Raw genomic sequence first — 15,804 nt, forward strand, 5'->3', positions numbered from 1 at the left:
TTAGAATCCAACTTTAATTTCAACAATAGATATTATATGTATACTTCATTTATTAATGTTTTATTCAGCACTTATAAAGACCTCATATAACGTGTATATAAGTATAAAAATACACATATACATTTTATTTTTAGAATTCCAAATACTTCCTTCAATTTCCTATCTATTTTGTTCAGTATTTACTTTATTGAAGAGAAAGTGTTAATTTTATAAAAATTTAACAATTTTTACTTTTAATTTTATTATTTTTGTGAAAAAAAATTATATAGTTTGTGGTACAGAAGTAACAATTGCAATGCAGTAGAATAGTCTGTTCTGCTTGCTCGAAATCTGGATGTGCCCATTCCTGTCTTCAAGGAGATTGAAAACCCAGGACCCTCCTTGACAGTCCTTGATTTAGTGACAGGCCTGGGAGGACCCAAATCCTTCACAGTCAAGACCAAGAGTGAGGGGCACTAGCACTCTTGGGGCCCACTGATTAATTGGAAATGGGTATGTGTGCATGCGTGTGGGAGAAACAAACTGCCATAGGCCATTTCTCTCAAAGACTCTAGAGTTTCCAATTTGGGAATTTAGTTTAGGAAATAATTCCTCATTGATTATTTATAAAGACGTTTGGCTATATTATGCTACTAATTTTATAATATTGTCTTTTGCATACAGGACTTTATTATCTTGTGAATAAACCTTTGCTCTTCTCTTTCAATAATGTTTTAGTTTGTTGTAGTCATTTATTATACTGTATAATATAAAAATATGTTTACTAACAACTTCCAAAAGATCCAATGGGAATTTAATTAAAAATTTACTGAAGTTATAGAATAAAGAGACAGATTTCTTATAATAATAACTCCTCTCACGCAACTCTAATTAATCAGAAATATTTTTGTTTAATCTTTTTTAGAATTTCTCTGTAGAATTCTGGTATATTCTTTCTTTAGGTAATTTTTAACTGTTTTATAGATTTTGTTGCTATTATAAATGGTGCCATTTTATTTTACTTATTTGTTGTTTGTATAAAAGAGGGCAGTTGATTTTTTTTTTACAGTAGAAAAGAATAGCTTTATTAGAAGTAATGATACATTTCCAGATATGACATTGAACCTGAACAAGAGATGAGCAGCTCAAGGGCTCAGGGCTGATTGTTTAATATTTATTTTGTCTCTAGATACCTCACAAAATTCTCATCTTAGCTCTAATAGTTTCCTTTTTATTCTATTCATTTTCTAGGCAGAAATCATATCATCTGAAAAACAATGCCTATTCTCTTTAAATCTTATTTTTTATTTATATGCTTAATTTATATCTAGATAAGCTTCTGAGCTCTCTTATTATTGCCAATATTTTGCTTATTTTTTGTATATAGTCATATGATCTGCAAATAATTATATATTTTTTTAATTTCTATTTGTATACTTTTTTTTTTTGCCTTATTGGGTTAAGTAGGACTTTGATTATCTTATTGAACAGTGATGACTATAGTAGGCAGACATTTTGTTCTTGATTGTTACTGGAATCCTTTTAAAGCTTCAAAATTAAGTATATCTGACATCAGGTGTTTAGAGCTACATTTGACCATACGGTGGAAGTTTCCTTCTATTTTGAGTTGGTATCGTTCTATCGGAATGTACATTTAAATATATCAAATGCTTTTTCTGTAACTCTGGAGAAAAATATGTGTTTTTATTTTCTTAATCTGTTATAGTAAGTGATTCTATTAAGAGATTTTTTAAAATGTATTTATTTAAATTAGTTTCAAGTATACAATACATTGGTTAAACATCTATATAGCTCATAAAACGATTCCCCCAATTGCTCCCTCCCTCCCCTGGCCCTCCACCTAGCCATCATATTAATGTTAACTACATTCCCTATGCCGTGCTCCCCATCCCGGTGACCAACTATGAACGACTAATTTGTACTTTATTAAGAGATTTTTAATGGTAAACAATGTTTGCATTCTATGGATAAATCCCACTGCACTTGATGCTGGTTTCTGTTTGCAAATATGGTATTTGAGTCTATACATTTACATCATTTCTGAACAAATATACAAAATGAAATTAGCTGATAGTTAACATTTTAATATTTGTTTAGTTTTGTTTTCTTCCAAATTCTTGCTGGTTTTTGTGTCATAATAATTTTGCCTCGTAAAATTAGTTGAAATTCTTTTCCATTTTTTCTCTACTTGGAACAATGTATATAAAATATGTACCCTGTAGTCTGGACGAGAACCTTGTGTGAATAGTAAGAAGTTTAATGACTTATTCATCTTCTTTAACACTTACTTACTCAGATTTTCCCCCTCTTCTAGGATTTTTTTTTAAATAAAAGTTTATCTATAACAAGTGAGTTGGTATAAATTATGTATAGAATTAAAAAAATAAATCTATATATCTTTATATGTAATGTCTATTTTTCTAATATTTATTACTCTTATAGGTTCTGAGAGCTTTTCCCATTTTTATTACTTTTCTCAAGAAGTCATCTTTTAGTATTTTCAATCACCTTTATCAATGTTTTGTTTTGCTTTTTATTTCAATTTTTAGTGCTTTTAAATTAACTTTCTACTTCCTAAATTCTTATTGATTTTGTTCTTTATTCTAGCTTTCTCAATTAAAATCTTCTTTGCTCATGTTTTCAGTCTGTCTTGTTTACAAATAAATGCTTTACAACTTTACAACTTTAAAAGCATTTATTTGTAAACAAGAATCATTAATGAACCAGAAAAAGAAAATTTGGGCTCACCTATATAAAAACAATGCATGGTAATAAGATTGCAAGAACTAATCCTCAGTTAATTGTTTAAAAATCTCACAATATTTAAAATTAAACAAAAGCAGAAAGCAGAAATGTGTGAAGACAGATACACACTTTGTTCATAGTCCATGTCTACATCCCCTTTTATATACTGAGGTACTGAATGCACAGATTACCACAGAAAACTGAACAAAACACATATATACCATTTCTGAAACTTGTGGACCACAATGATTTTCACATTCACCAGTGAATGTCTCTAACCCCAAATTAAAGTCACACAGAAGATGAATTTCAAAGTGAGAATGGCTAAAACTAATTTTCACAACACATGATATAGATTGATTTTTCCTTTAATCTTTCTAAAATCCTTCCTTATCACTTGCTCCTGCCTATGATGAAACATATTGTGTGTAGATGTGGCTGAGTCTATTGTAAGAAGAAATTTCCCTCCCTTTGGTTTTCACTGGAATAGTGATTCTAAAATAATGTCACAAGTTCTCTTTTAATTTTTCTTTCTAGAACTGAGAAATTTCCTATAAACTTACAGCTCACCGTGGACTTGGTCAGTTAAACATTCTCTGAAGTGTGAATAAGAAAAAGATTTTGTAGAAAGAGCACCAGAAACCATTAAAATAATTAGTAATTAAAGAATTCATAATTAAATCATTATAAGAAGTAAACAAATATTTGTAAATGTGATAATCCAATGATGTGTTAAATCGTCTGTCACTTACAAAGCTAACGATAGCCTGGTCACATTGCCTGTATTCCCTTCAAAAAATAATATTTTATATGGTATTAAAAAGTTAAAAATAAAATTTAATTAAAATTTTAAATTTAATTAATGAATTTAAAAATCATCAAATACTAATTTACATACTTTTGTTATTCAACACAATTTCACATTTTAAAATATCTCATCTTCCACTCGATCGAATTGCTTTTATATCAGATAACCAGGATATGGAATACAGATAGGGAGAGACATAATACCCAGAACCTTATGTGTTTTCACAAATGAAGGGGCTTTGTCATCATTCACTTACTCACTTCCCTGGTCTGCCTACTAATTCTGACAATACAGTCAACTCCTTCCAGTTGAGAAAGCCCAGGAGGTTTATGTATCAACTTGTATTTTCTTCTAAATCCAATTACATACCTGCCACAGATTTGATTTTTGTTTTTTGTTTTTTTGAGGAGAATCTCAGTGGTAGATATTATTATCCTCTAAACGTGAGCCCAAACTTTTGTGGCTGTAACAGAGTGTTTAAGAAACCAACAGGAATGTGGCTTAGGAGACAAGAAAGCTCTACATTTATTACATGTTTAGGTTGATAAAGCCTATCAATGGGGAAAAGAAGAAATAATCTTCAAAGATATTGCATAGAATAACTTAGTAAACAGAAAAGCTGGGAAAGAAGGGCTTGAAAGGCTTCTGATGTTTGACTCTGAGTGATTAAATACAGCCATCAAAAAAGAAACAAGCTTGGAAAAAGACATGTATTATATTTTAAATACCTGGAGGCAGAGCTGCTTCACATATATTTTGGAACATATTTCAGTAAATATGTTTATGATACAAATAGTAAAAGCTGAATATGTAATGATTGGATGAATGAATGAATGAATGAATGAATGAATGAAACAAACTTATTGTGTTTAGAGAAACTCTGTGGAAAATGTCTTGCATTTTGATTATTTAACTGTCATTGCATTGATATTTTATGGTTTATTAAATGTTGGTGCTAAACTGTCTTTTCAACTTCATTTAACCAAAGAAAACAATGAAGATCAAGAAGCCTTTCCAAAGTTACTCACTTAGCCAACAGCAGAACCAACACTTTGTCCTGATCAGTGGTTTGTTAGGAATATATGAAAAGAGTCCAGGAGAGGGACTGATCCATATGTCACAGTTAAAAAGCAAGACAGTGCAAGAATTTAACAGAATGAAGACACTATGGAAAAAGCAAAAGGGCCAGAAACCACTTTTAAAAAATAGAGGAAAAGGAGGGACATGAAGAGGAATGTTTCAAGTAAGAGTAGAAATTAGTCAAGAGTCCTCTGAGCTCCATGTACATAAGACAGGATGTTTCAGTCACAAACAAAGGAAAATCCCACTTTTGGCTGAAGTAATAAAGGGAATTTATGGTCTGACATAACTGAGAAGTCAGGGTCACTCAGGCTTTAGCTAGAGTTTAATCTGGACTCTTCTGTGGGTCTGTCATGTCCACCTTTAAAAAAAATGTTTTGATGTCATTGTTGCTGTTCTTAGCTTTATTTGGAGCATAATTGACAAATAAAAATTTTATATGTTTGAAGTCTACAACTCAATGTTTTGATTTATGTATGTTGTGAAATGATCACTACAATCAAGGTAATTAATATTTCCATCACCTCGCAGTTACTTTTTTTTTCTTGTTTTGTTCTAAGAAAACTTAAGATCTACCCACTTAACAAATTTCAAGTATACAATTTACCTGCCTTCTTGCATGTATGATTTCATTGTCAGTTTGCTTCTCTGGTGTTGGAAAAAAATAGCTTTACTTGTTTTAAGCTTTATATCCCAGACCATAACGTCCAGGGCAAGCAATAAATAAACAAACAAACAAACAAACAAACAGCATCTTTTTCCCCCAAGAATCAAATCCAAGAATCAGACTTCATATAAACTGTGCCACCTTAGAGTAGATGCCTAGCCCAGATCCATCACTCTGAATAAGTGGAATCTGTATGATGATTTGGCTTAAATTATAGGTTACCTGTCTGTCCTTTAGTCTATCACATTGTCAAAGATACTTTCTTATGATTGCCTTAGGCTGATCAGAGTCCCAAACTACAGATGGGAGTGTAATCAATCAACCCAAAACCACATGGCTGCTTGCAAGAGCGACAAGGTAAATTAGAATCAAGAGAAGTAACCAACCAATCTAATCCAGGCAGGAACATTGCAGTGGTCCCACTGTCTGCTCTCCCACATCCCATAATTTTCACCTTTTCCTCCTTTCCCATCTCAGCTTTATTTTCCAAACTTTTCTACATGTGCAGCTGCTGCCACCTGCACTAGATTCATCTGGATGTTCTCCTTGCCCTGAGCCCCTCTCTCAACTCCCTAAACAAACTGGAGCCAAGTCCTCTTCCCCTCGTTAAATCCAAATAAGTCATTAAACTAAGAAATTAAGATAGATGCAACAAACAATGAAAACAATAAACTGTGGAATCAGTTTAGAATAGTAAAATTTTCAAACTCAGAAGACAGTGATAACCCACTACTTTATACTCAGTGTGTCCCTGCTGCATAACAAGTGCTTAAGAATTATTTGCAGAATTAATTAGTGAATTCTAATTAATTCTAATCATGGATGTCTCAATTCACACTGTCATTTGTGCTTATTCATCAGAAAGTGTCAATCTTCAGTCCTGAAAAATTTTGTATTTGTGAATTTGCCTACCTGATAAAATTGAATTGTAACCCCCAATCAATATTTATAATGCTTTCACCATCATTCATGGGCCTGTTCAGAGTGGCACATAATTTGAGTCAGCCCCTCACATGTTCCCTGCTAAGGTTGAAAAAGACCTTGTTCCAGTTCTCACACTGTGAACAAGTGTCTCTTTTAAGGTCTGTTTAGTGACATAATTTTCACATTTTTGTGCTCTTTGTTGGTGATTTTGATATTTAAATAGTGCTGTGTGTAGAAGAGCCTTCTGTTCCTAAGGACAAGAAGACTGATATGCCTTACAGAGAAAATGCATGTGTAGATAAACTTTGTTCAAGTTATGAGTTATAGTACTGTGGTCCATGAGTTCAGTGTTAATATATATCGACAGTGCAGTAAATCCAGAAAAACAGAGGAATTTGCTGACTTGTATGTGGAGCTGCACAGAAAGTGCTAAAGTAACATCTGTAATGCTATGATGAAGCTAAAAATGGAAAAAGAGCTACATTTTTTAATCGATATGATCATCATTTTTGTTTGTTTATGAAAGTATAAGTGAACAGCAAAGCTGTGTGGCTAAAACTAAAAAAAAAATTACAATCACATTACTTAGAGTCAGGAAAATGTTAAATACTTATTGGCTGGTGTTTTATTACAAAAAAGAAAATACTGCACATAACAAAATAAATTATTTGAAATTTCATATACGTTAAATAAAATGTTTTTACACAGAAACACACATAAAATAGAGCTCTGTATTCATAAGTTCACAAAAATGATTTGACCAGAGGCTCACAGAAACTTAACCCTTGTATTTCCCTGAGGAGCAATGGCTCCACATTTATTAACTCAGTGTTCACAGTATCTTTAACACAACAGCCATGAATAGTGAGAATGTGCTGTATGTACTCCCCTTGCCTTAATCTCACTTCAGTCCTGACTACCAACATACTTGCTCTCTTCTCTTAACCATCTTCTTTTGTTTCAGGGGCATACTCACACTGCTACCTCTCAGGCATCACTTATATCAGTGTTTCTCAAATTTTAATGCACCTATGAATCCCCTCTGATTGTGCTAAAGTACAATTATGAATCAGTAACATTGAAGTGAGGTCCAAGATTCTAGATTTTTTTTACATCCTCCAAGGTGACAACACTGGTGCTTATTTCTTAATCACACTAAAGACCAAGGGCTACATTCTGTCTTCCTCCTTTTGTTTAAGATACTTGGACCAATAGTTTTATACCAATAGGTCTCTATGGTTAAATCGTAAGAATGGTTGGAGGATAAATTATATTTTTCTTCAGGGGCTCAGAGAAATCACTAAGGAAGTAGTAAACTATGAAGACTTTTAATGAAAAGAGCATAAAATGTCTCAACTAGTACAAACATGTCAGAAGGTAAAGAATAAGAAAATACTATATATTTGGCATAAATTCCACACAGGTTTTTAGTGAGAAAATAATACATGCATTTAATACACTCTGTCAATGATACAATATTAAAAAGATATGAACTATGCTCTCACAAAGCTTAAAAATTACAAGAGTAAGTGGGACCTACATAGCAGCAACAAAGTATAGAAAGTGGGAAGTAGATTTAGAAAAGCGTGATTGGAGTTCAGACACTGTGTATCAGTGAAGGCCCCCAGAAAGAAGCAACATCTGAAATAGGCTGGAAATTTCATTAGTTTTTGAATATGTAGAGGTTGTTATGACCCCATTCTATCCAGAGTTAAAATATGAGTTTTAAAATCTCAGAGCACAGGTCAGAAAAAAATTTTCTGCAATATTACATTTAGCTTGTATTAACAACTGATCATTAAGCATAAACAAACAATAATAGCAAAAGTTATACATGGAGAGTTGAAAGGACATCATCATCATGTTGCATCCTGAGTCCTCAATAGCTGGAATTTCATTGCAAGAAACTAAGAGTGAGAGGAGGGTCACAATGTGTCCTAATAAGAACAGAGATGGAGTTATTCTGCATAAGATAGAGGTGAGATTTGAAGAGTAAAATAAACAATCTAATTAAAAAATGGACAGAGGACCTGAACAGATATTTCTCCCAAGAAGACATACAAATGGCCAACAGAAATATGAAAAGATGCTCAGCTTCACTAACTCTTAGGAAAATGCAAAGCAATACCACAATGAGATATCACCTCACACCTGTTAGAATGGCTATCATCAACAAGACAAGTAATAACAAGTCTTGGTTGTTGTGGGGAAAAGGAACCCTCATATAATGCTGGTGGGAATGAAAATTGGTACAGCCCCTATGGAAAACAGTATGAGGGTTCCTCAAAAAATTAAGAATAGGATTACCAAATGACCCAGAAATCCTGCTTCTGGGTATCTATTCTAAAAATTCGAAAGTGTTTATTTTTAAAAGTATGTGCACCCTAATGTTCACTGCAGTATTATTCACGGTGGCCAAGAACTGGAAACAACTGAAGGAACCTTTGATAGATGATTGGATAAAGAATATGTGGTATCTATATAAATGGAATATTTATATTTATTTATAAGATGAAATACTGCCATTTGCAACAACATTGATGGATCCTGAGATTATCATGCTAAGCAAAATAAGTCAGATAGAAAACATTGAGAATCAAATGATTTTACTCATAAGTGGAATATAAAACTGAAAGCAACAAGTGAACAAGACAAACAGAGACTTATAGACACAGACAACAGTTTAATGGTTACCAGAGGGAAAGGAGGAGGAGGTAGATAAGAGTAAACAGGGTCAAATATAAGGTGACAAAGGAAATTTAACTTTTGTAGGTGAACACACAATGCAATATACATATAATGTATTATAGAATTGCATACTTGAAACCTATACAATTTTATTAACCAATGTCACCCCAATTAATTAAGTTTAGAAAAAGAGGGAAGGGGACTGGGAAGAGGAAAACTGAGAATAGAAAAAAAATGAGAAGACAAGTGGTGAGTGGGTAAAAGAGCAAGAAAGATAGACACAAAGAACTCACCAGCACTTCTTAGGCCAAAATACAAAGACCTATCAGAAGCATCAGTGGCACCATCACTGCCGAGATAATCAAGCCCACGAAGTTGTGATGTTCTGTGGGTTTGAGTACACACAAGGGTGTCATTTCAAAACCACCCCCTGGTTAGTACCTTTCCCTGGTATTATTTTTTTCATTTGAGTGTCTACTTCACCGAGCACCTTTCTTCCTATTTCTTCTCCCATCCTTCTTCAGGGAGAAATCATTCACCTAACCCTCAAAATCTTCCCACATATGCAGGTCTCTAATTTTCAACTCTTTTATTTCTTGAATTAATTATGTTCACTCTTTTTGGGTCTGGAGTCCATAAATCCCCAATTTTTCATTTGGCTCTCCTGCTCTTCTTGAGGACCACCTACTCCCATTCCCAACTGGGCTCCAGTTCCTTCTTACCCAAGTAGAGGATGATGTCCTTGCCTCCTAGACTGCTGTATCTCACTCAGCAAGATAGGCCAGATGTCTTGATGGTTTCCACATCCAAGACATCATTTCGCTGAGTGCCTTGTTGTACCTGCTCACCTCCATTCCACGTAGCCCAAATAGCTTTGGGTAGAAGCCAGAGACATAAAAAACTAGCATCTGAAAGTCAGAACCAGGATACGGGTCAGTGGATAGCCAGGCCTCTGGTCTTACTGCAGAGGACAGGAAAGATCTTCAGATGAGAATTCTAACACAAACTTGGAGATTCATACCTTCACATCAGTTTGACAGATACATCTTTCATCTCTTCCTCTTGGCTTCTTCTAATCCCAAATTTGAAGGGTATGGTGAAAAGGTATAATTTTAGGATAAAAAATTTTTGGAGGGAGTGTGTGAGACTGACCTTGTCTCTGGAGATCTGCATTCCCTGAATCAAGTAGAACCAAGAGGAAATGTGGACAAGTGTCACTCATATGTCTGTGTGTTATTTTCTTGAGAACCTGGTGTTGATTAAATTCTCTGCATGCCTGCTGAGCTCCAGTCCCATCCTTTGGAGATGGCAACCATGAATTGTTCTAGAAGTTCAGGAGATCTGATCCTTGATAAGCATACCACCCAAAGCCTTCCTTGGCTTCCCCAGAATGCTGCTCACAGCCTCCTGCCATCTATACTACAAAGGGATCTATAGAAGAAGGGTTATTAATTAGAGGTAAGAGGGATTAAAAATGATTAAACAAGTAGAAGCAAAAGAAGGAAGTAGAAGGGAGAAGTTGGAGGATTGAGGCAATGGAAAAAAGTTTGGTTTGATCAGTTTCAGAAAAGGGAGAATTAGTGGTATTTGGTTGTGGAGAAAAAGATAAATGGCATGAGGGAGGGGGAAATTTTTTTGAAGAAGGTGATAAATGCTGAGGGCAAGAGAATAAGGAAAGACTTAGTGTGAAGGAGTTGTGATGAAAATAATCTAGGGCGAATGGAATGCAATGGGTTACAAAAAATGTATACACACAGAGATAGCTGAAGAGACTGAATGGGGAGAAAATCGGAGTAAAAATCTCATTGAGACATAAACATCCCACCCATATTCGACCTCCCCATTTTGGGAATTGAACTCACATTCCAACTTCCATTGGCTGGCACAGTTGTTAATTATGTGAAGCAATTCATTGTAGAGTCTGCAGAAAAAAACCTTCCAGTTCCATCACCTCCTTGTTGCTGAAGTTGCCCGTTAACCAAGGCCTCAGAAAAATGAATCTCCCAGCCATGAGTCTGCAAGTCTCCTAACCAAGCTAAGCTCCAACTTTGTATCCAGGAATGGTTGTAAAGAGATAAGATGTGGATGGCTTTGAAGGAGATCTGCTCCTGGAAGACTATAGCAAAAGAACAGAGAAATTGAGAAAGAAGGTGCTGGAATGGAGAGGGAATGGAAAAAGAAAGTTGCCAGAGAGGGAAAACTCAGAATCTGGAGGAAAGGGAAGCCATAGTTACCTCAGCAGACATTTGCCTGCCCCAGGACCCCACACATTATATACAACCATCAGAAGTGCAGAGTACTGGAATCAGGGATGCTCAGAATGGAACTATGCTGGCTTTCTCAGTCTCCAGGTATGTGGAGACACACACACACACACACACTCTTGCACCCAACTGGGCAGTGGCCAGAGTTCTTACCATCTTCATTGTTACCACCTGGCAGGAGAACTGCTAGCAATGGAAGTTGCAGAGACAGCATTTCATTTACAGGTGTTATTTCTTCTCTCAGAAAAGTCTGTCTGTAATTTCTGTTTTAAACAAATCTACTCCACAACATTTCAATTCTGACTTCCTTCTTCTACCAACAGACAAACCTCCCCTTTAGTCACTGTCTGCAACAAAAACAATTTTAAAAAAAATGTTCTCCTTCCCTAAACCCGGGACTGCCAACTCAGCCTCTCATTTCCTCCCAGGTTCTGACTCTCCTCTCTGGCTTCAGCTTCTGCACTTGTCACCAGCCTCCATTCTGTTCATCTTTCTCTAATTCAACCTCTATGAAATAAGTCTTATGTGGCATTGAAAAGTCACTACCTCTGGGGATATATCATTCTCATGAGTACAGTAAAAACATAAAACTAAATGGCTTTCTGATTCCTACCTAATGTTCTTATGCTCTTGCTTTTTTCTGTCACTCTGTCCTTCTCCTGTCTTTTGGAATATTCTCTAAATATTTTTCCCCGGTCTCCACCCCGCTAACTCATTCATATGTCTGACTTCTCATTGGTTGATTTATTTGTTATTTCAAAATCTCCTTTGACTCCAATTGGTAACAGTATAAACTACCATAAATTCTCCATTATTCTTAGGAAAGAACAGCTTGCCATCACAGAGACCATGGGAGCCTTGAAACAGATAAAGAATAACCCCTTCTGACTTGCGCTGATATGCATTCATTCACCCAAGAGTCATTTACCGTTTGCCTGGATCCAAGCATCTTGCTACATTCATGAATATACAGAGGTCAACAATGCAATCACTTTTTTTCGAGGAGCTTTTATTCTACCTAGGAAGAAAGCGTAAAGCTAGAACTATAAATCTTGGTGTACTCAGTTTTATTATAATGTATGGACTGTAGATAAGCATAAGGCTTCTTAAAACAATATTTTGTAAAGCATAGACCTTTAACTAATGTTGTCTATTCAGAATCTTGACTTCAGTGTTTGGCTTGGGATGTTAGGCCTATATGCCCCTGTTGTATTAATCCCCAACATCTAACAGAGTACTTGGCAAGTGATAGGCACTCGATGAGTATTTTTGAATGATTAAATAATTTGGTTCAGACATCTAACTATTTTTTTAATTATGCAGATTTTTAACATAACTATTTTGTATCCCTACTTGCTGAAATGAGAATCTTATATGCTATTATTTAGGATAAAAACATATGCTAATAAGCATGAAGTTTACAGAGGGGGTTACACTGTAAATCCCCCATTAGTTATAATTTTTTTTAAAAAGTAAGAATTTGTGGGAAGTGAAGTTAATAGAGTATTCTGGAATTATTTACCCAAGATTTCCTCTTTTATTGGCCCTGCTTAGATGTTCCACATTTGTCTTATTAGCTGGTCTTTTTTGAACATACTGTCCTTCCTCTTTCAAGCTCTTTATAACTGTTTAAAGGCTCTTAAATATTTGGGGATATTTTGTATCATCTAGATAAATGTGCTTGGGCTGTTTATTTTTTGGTGTACAAGTAACAGAAATGATCTAATGTTAATTTAAGAAAGAAAATAGTTTGGGGGAAAGTTAAGATTATGGTAACCTAAAATTAAAAAGCCAAAATCTGTGGCACTAAGTGGGTATTCGGGATCAATGAATTGAAATTCAGACAACACTGATTCTGGCAGGAACCCAAATAGTGTCCTGATTGCAGGGTGAGAGCAAGCGATTTTATAAGAAAAGAAGGGACAATTACATGAATAGATAAAAGACATTTCTATTGGTGCTAATAAGCTGGCAAGCTGAATTATTCTTTGGCTATTGTAGGGGTTCAGAAAAGGCCTCCAAAATTGTACCATTTTAGCATTTGAATTATATTGAGCTGAAGGCAATCAAGACCCTGCAGGCTCACAAGAAACTTTTACCTCTCCTTTAAAGAATTTAAATAAGGGGTCTTGCCCATAATGAGTTATCACTAACAGTAACTTTTTTTTTAACTATCTGTATGACAGAACAAACTATTAATTACTGAACATCATCATTATCATCTTGCAATGATCCTTTGAAGCTCTGAGGTACCTTACCTCATCTTTAGCTCAGAATGCTACATATACCTCAATTTAACTGCAAACAAAAAAAAGGGCTATGTTATAAATCTGGCAAGTTCAGTGACAGAAGGTAACATTACAAGATGACCTGATCATAAATGTCTAATTGGGAGGGTCCTGGTGGGTAGTCATGTCACAGGACTATAAAAGTTTAACTTTGCCTTAAGCAAGCTCTGTCCATTGTTTTTGTGCATCTAGGTTAACACATCCTTGAAATACCAGAAATAATCCTCTTTTTCAGACCCCTATGAGGAGAAGGAAAGTGTTACCACCCTCAAGGGAGCACATAATCTTACTAACTACCCTGTCACACTTTTCATGTAAGCTTCCATAAGTTTTCTCCTTAATTCCAAATTTAGGAAAAGAACTCCAAAACTGTCATTTTCTGGAGCATTTGGGATTTTGCTTCAAAGAATGTCATCATTTTGGCTCAAAAAAACTCATAAAAATTCTCTACAGGTTTGGGCATTCTTACATCAATATAATTTTCATTAGCTGAACTGTTCATGGATGTGAAGTCTCTGACTCTCTCATGTGTGTGGGGTTCCCACGTGTACATATTTACTGAATTCAGTTATTTTTTCTTGTTAATCTGATTCATATTAATTTAATTATTAGACCAGTGGAATGAACCTAGGAAGGTAGAGGAAAGTTTCTTCCTCCTCTACACTGTATAAGGATAGTTACTGAGTCTATCTTCAGAAAGAGTTGTGGTCAAAAGAAGCGGGAATTGATTCTATGAAAAGAACCTCAGAGAGAGATTTGAACGAAAATATCTAACTGGGCAAATCATGGTGAGTAGTCATGCAACAGGCATAAAATTTCTTTAGTGAAAGTTTTACCTTTGCCTTCTTTTCTGCACATCTAGGTTAACATGACTTTGTAACCACCCTCAAAGAGCACATGATTTTCATGATCCTGTTAGCAAAATCCCACCTTGCTTTTCTTTCAGCTCCATGTAATCTTCCTTACATTCTCTCCTTAATTTCAAATGTATAAAATAAGCTGCAAAACTGTTATTCTTCACAGAATTTGAGATCGTGCTCCATGCCACATGTTGTCAGTTTGGCACAAATTCTTATAAAAATTCTCTACAGGTTTGGATGTTTCTTGCGTCAACAAAGTCCGTAATAATTAGTCCTTGTAAACAGAATAGAAGTGTTAGCTTTGCAAACAGTTATTCAGAAGACAATGTTGGTTTGGACAGTCTGAAGATCTGGCCTATTACAAACATGACAGACTTTCAAGGAGCAATATGGGAAAGGCAGGTCCTCTGGAATGACTGCTCTGTCTCCATTTTTGTTTTAATTAAGTTTATTGGGGTAACATTGGTTAATACGATTCTATGATTTTCAGGTGTACATTATAATTTGAAATCTGTATATTCTATTGTGTTTACCACCCAAAGTCCAGTTTCCTTCAGCTACCATATATTTGATCCCCTTTATCCAACTGTCTACCCCTTCCTTCCCCACACCCTACCCTCTGGTAATCACTAGTCTATAGTTCATGTCCATGAGTCTCTGTTTGATTGTCCTGTTGATTTGTTACTTTTAGGTTTATATCCTACATATAAGTGATAGCATGTGATTTTTAACTTTTTCTGTCTGGCCTCTTTCACTTAGCATGATTATCTCGAGGTCCATCCATGTTGTCGCAAATGGCAGTATTTCATCTCTTCTTATGGTTGAGTAATATTTCATTGTATATATGTACCACAGCTTTTTAGTCAATCATCTATCATTTGACACTTGGGTTGCTTCTGTGTCCTGGAAACTGTGAATAATGCTGCTATGAACATCGGTGTGCAAATATCTTTTTGGATATGGGTTTTCAAGTCTTTGAGGTAAATACCTAGTAGAGATATTGCTGGATCATATGGTAGATCAATTCTCAGTTTTTTGAGGAAACTCCATATTGTTTTCCATAGTGGCTATACCAATTTGCAGTCTCACCAACAGTGTATGAGGGTTCCTTTTTCTCCACATCCTCTCCAGCATTTGTATTACTTGACCTGTTGATTATAGCTATTCTAACAGGTGTGAGATGGTATCTCATTTTGGTTTTGATTTCCATTTCCCTAATAGCTAGCAATGTTGAGCATCTTTTCAAATATTTGTTGGCCATTTGAATGTTCTCTAGGGAGAAGTATCTGTTCAGGACCTCTGCCCATTTTTGGATTGATTCGTTTGCTTTTTGTTGTTATTGAGTTGTATGAGTTCTTTGTATATTTTGGATATTAGGCACTTATTGGAGGCATTGCTTGCAAATATATTTTCCCAATTGAATGATTGTCTCTTGACCATGTTTATGATTTCGTTTGCTAAGCAGAAGCTTTTTATTTTG

The 15,804-nt window shown here is 34.9% G+C and overlaps 1 pseudogene; it reads right to left on the reverse strand.

The window, feature by feature from the left end:
- Nucleotides 1–8,118: 8,118 nt before the first annotated feature.
- On the reverse strand, nt 8,119–11,390 carry LOC105309314 (annotated as a pseudogene).
- Between the last annotated feature and the right edge of the window lie 4,414 nt (nt 11,391–15,804).

This window comes from Pteropus vampyrus, unplaced genomic scaffold (genome assembly GCF_000151845.1).
Source record: "Pteropus vampyrus isolate Shadow unplaced genomic scaffold, Pvam_2.0 Scaffold715, whole genome shotgun sequence".
Classification (NCBI taxonomy): Eukaryota; Metazoa; Chordata; class Mammalia; order Chiroptera; family Pteropodidae; genus Pteropus; species Pteropus vampyrus.